Below are 4580 nucleotides of genomic sequence, written 5' to 3' on the forward strand. Positions count from 1 at the left end.
AAGCAAGTGTAATTTACAGTTATATTATTACCTGGGGTCAGAAACACAAAGTTTCCTCAGCTGGTTGTTAAAAGACTGATTGCATCACGAAAGTGTCAACTTTAGGACAGACTTTGTTATCTATAGCTAGTTCTGTGTTGAAGAACAAAACGAAACAGCATGTTTTCCATGAGCATCAGAAAACAAAACTTCGTGATGGAAACAACTTCTCAGACTCTGGGAGATGCTTCAGAGACCACGCAACCTTGCTACTGTGTGTCGATACCAAGGGTGAATTATAAATATAAGCTGCCCCTAATGGGGTACAGAAACCAAACCCAGGGCCACTTAGGACAAAACACCTCAACTGCATGCTAGGTCACAGGAGATGACAATAATGGATGATAGCATCCAGAATGTTTTAGGATTGGTTCCACAATTGCTTCATCCCAATCCATGAATACTCTTCCAGGACAAAACCTACCTCCTGGGTTATTAACTAATGTCCCTATTCATTTCTGTGAAGAACCTGAAAATGTTCGCCCCTGCACAAATTCTTCTTGTGTCCCCAAACCATCATCTCTGTCATCCAACCCCCTAGTCAGGGCACAGTACAAGCTTTTAAGGCACGGTGCCTAGGTAAGCTGTTCAGTAAACCTTTAACACTCAAAGGCCCCCTGAGGAAACTTCCAGTGAGACTACTGGAAACCCATCACCATGTGCAATGTCAGCTATATTGGCAAGCCTGAGGCAGCAGCAAGTAACTGGCTATCATCAGTTAACTATCGGAAAAGGGTTCAGCCAAGTTCCCTTAACGACTTTGAAAGTATGACCAAATATAAGTAATAGCATCAAAACTATAATGAATACTGCCCAGCAAATGAATGGAGAATGTTTGGCAAAAGGAAGGAAAACTAGAGGAAATTTGGGCTGGGAGGGCAGTAGAAACCACTGGCCAAGTCCTGGAACTGATTAAACATGGCATCAGAGTAAATACCATCAGTAAGACAACACAGTGTCCTCAGGGCAGCTAACGTAACAATCCAAGTCTGCCTTGGAAAAAATATCCTACAACACTGAGATGTGAGCTGGTGCTTAAGCACAGCCTTGATTCCACTGCATTTGTCCCTTAAGTCAAAGACTGGATTGGTAACAAGCCAAACAGACAAGACTAGGCAATGTTTCAAGCCTTAAGCCAGTCTGATGGAGTCTATTAAAAAAAAAAACAAAAACCGCCAGTCTTGTAAAGGAGAGCCATCTTTATCTACATCTTCCCCTTCTGCTGAACAAATTTCAATCCCTCGCAAGGTCAGAGGTCAAAGCACATTCATCTTGCAGCTAGCTCCCTCTACAGTGCGACTGTAACATTTTCATGAAGCCAACCCCATGACCTTTGCATAGTACTTTTCTCAAGACTTGCTTTGCACTCCTACTACACAGCGCCCAGTATATGTGCGTGGTGCCGTGTTTACTGTCTGGTTATGAATATTATGTGTATGTGACAAACCAGTATAGCCGTAGTATGATATATTACACAGTGCTGTATTTGAGAGGGTGTCTTACTGTAACGTTTATAGCATCCATTCTCCCAAAATGCCCATAACGTAAGGTCACGTATTCACCGGTTGACAGACTCTTGTGACCAGCCATGTGCACACACGCTCACATCCACAGGTACATGTAAATTAGAAATAAGAGATCTGCGCTATGACCAGGGCCTTTTGGTTTCCTAGTCCTGTATTTCCCCAAGGACATTGTTGCTGTTCATAGAATGTAACTACATCTCTCCTTCTTCTCTACATTTGATTATGAAACCACAGGCTAATTGTTATCTGCTTTCCGTGTATGGTGAGTGTATAAAATAATGGAAACAGCACACATTAATCTTGATAATCGTTAACTATAAAAAGCAGAGCTACTCGGGGATCTATATCTTAATGAGAAATGTGATATTTAACTTACACTTACTTGTGTGGGAATGTGTGGGATCAAAAGGACAAGTGTGGCAGTCAATTCCCTTCTCTCACCATGTGGATCCCAGGAATCAAACTCAGGTCATCAGACTTGGTGACAGACACCATTACCCACTGAGCTCTCTCCCTGGGCCCAGACTGTTTTTCATCTGTGGATTCTATCACTTTGCTAGGATGAGATGTCCACCTCCAACTCTCTTCCAGACTGTTCTCTCCGTGCATGTGCTGGTCAGGCATCCATAAGGATGAGCACAAGGAAATGAGTTTTCTAATGGGATTATCCTTTGACACCTTATGAGTGACAAGAGCCAAACTCCAAACGTGGTCAATTACACATTCTGACACTTTGAAATGTTAAACGCTTCATTAGAGCCGCCTATAATCTATGAAAACAAGGAATTAGAAAACATAGAGTCACAGAGTCCCTGCCACTGGGGTCACTGAACCCAGAGTCACAGAATTGCTGCCACTGGAGTCACTGAAGTCTTAACACCCTGGGTGTATTGCTTCATTCATTCTTGTTTTCTTTCTTATAAAGCATGTTTGTGATTGTGTTTAAGTAACAAAGACTTTCATCTTTTAGCAGTATGTCTGAGGAAGACAGAAAATGAGTGGCGTAAGCAAGGAATGTTATGAAGAGGAGTAGGGACAGCTAAACTGGCTATGTGGCCTATGGTCACAGGCTCCTTTCTATGGACACACAAGTTGAGGCTCTTTCCATGGGTTACCTTAAAATATCCTTGCCCACATAACTCTTAAGTCAGGTTCCTGTACATGGGTGCATGTAACTAGAACATCAATAAACAAAGCTAATCAGAAAACTGTAATGGGTCAACATACAAGTGAGTAGCTCTAACTATAACAAACATGTCACTAGGGGAGTCGCTTGACCCCTCTACACCTATTTCCTTATCTCCAGTTGAAGGCCAATAGCCTAGCTGAGTTGTTGGATCAAATAGATAATAAATTAATCCAGCAACATTTACTGGGCCTCAAGTTCACAGCAGATCATATCATTTAGAAGTGCAGTCCCAGCTACTTGAGAGGGGGACAGGTATATCACTTGAGCTGATAAGTTGATGTCCAGGCACACAGCAAGACAGCATCTCAGGGCAGAGGGGAAACACCTGTGGCATTTCAGAAGTCCATGGTGTTTTCTAAAATGTACATCATCAAGGACAACAGAGATTATGGTGTGATTCTAGGATTATTATAAGGTGAAACCACATAGAAAAGTCCTTCATGATTCTCTAAAGTCGGTCTGCATGTAGTCAATGAATAAGTGAAAAACTGACATCATCAGGTGTCAGGGTACACACACACACACACACACACACACACACGCGCGCGCGCGCGCGCATGCATGCACATGAGAACATGTTAAAAGTCCAGCTAACATGGCATGCCTATCAGAAGGAGAACAAGGAGAATGCTCAAAATGTCAGAGTCAACAAGGCTGCAAAGCAACCATGAGCCTGACTTGGGAACCAGTGCAACAGGAAAATGAGCAGTTTCTTCCACAGTAAAACTTGTTTCTACCCTAGGACCCAGCCGTTGTTTGCCCAGGAGAAATCATAGTCACCAGAAGCCCTGTGTTCACGGCTGCTTGCTTTTGATTAGCGAGGCCACCAAGCAGAGGGCTCTGCATGAACTCCAGAATGAAAGCAGTGGCCTGATGACTTCCTCTGCCCAGGCCATGTCACAGCAATGATGCAAAAGGTCCTCCACAATAGTAACTTTCAAGCTTTCACCAGGAGCTAATCAGGACTAGAAATCATCTCATAAACCTTCCTGGTTTCCATAGAAATAGCTTTTATGCTTGATAATTGATCAAAGTGCAACTGACAGAAAATTAACCGCCAAGTAATGCTGACACCAGAGTCCAGGACCTTCACAGCTGTCCAGTTTCTCCTCCATTCTTTACCAGCTGCTCCTGGCTGGGGCAGTGAGTCCCCTCCCCAACAGGCTCAACAAAGTGCCAGTGAAGGCAGCTGTCTCAGACAGACAGCTGGACAGCTTTTAAGGAGTCTGCAGACCAGCTGTTTGTGAAGAAGGCAGGGTGTGTGAGTCAGCAGGGCTGTGAGCAGGCAGGGCATTGCCACCTGAGCAAAGGAGAGAGCTGTTCACGCTGCAGCAGCATGAACCCACCGCCCAGCATCTCTAGGTTCTCACTGCACAAAGCCTGAAACCCCACCTGGCTTGGACATAAGAACTGTCAGAGGCTGACAGAGTGAGTGGATGAAATAGGGAAGTGAGCTGTTGGGGAAAGAATATTCCTGTTCTCTCCCACAGGGAGAGTCTCTCAAGCTCCCAACTCCAGAACAAAGGTCCCACTCTGTCAACAATAATCTTGCCACCCACTGGGGAGGATCACTGTGTGTCCTGAGCCCTGTGCCTCTCTGTGCCATCCACTACATGGCAGGACCTACTCGAGCACACCTCAGCCCCGGTGGATATCAGCCCTAATGGCAACCCACTGGTGCGGCACAGTAAGCAGCCAAGCTAAGTGGGCACCATGCACCTGGAAATGTGGCTGTGTGGGCTGAGGCTTCCCCAGGCACGGCTGCGGAGAACAGCAGAGGGAGCTCTTATTTTACTCAAAGAGGTGCCAAGACTTGTCCCAAACTA

General features: G+C 45.0%; 1 protein-coding gene across 7 annotated transcripts in view; it reads right to left on the minus strand.

Moving 5' to 3' along the window:
- The window catches only part of Arhgef7 (Rho guanine nucleotide exchange factor 7), a 111637-nt gene that overhangs the window by 80495 nt on the left and 26562 nt on the right, over positions 1-4580 (minus strand).

This window comes from Rattus norvegicus, chromosome 16 (assembly GCF_036323735.1).
Source record: "Rattus norvegicus strain BN/NHsdMcwi chromosome 16, GRCr8, whole genome shotgun sequence".
Taxonomy (NCBI): Eukaryota; Metazoa; Chordata; class Mammalia; order Rodentia; family Muridae; genus Rattus; species Rattus norvegicus.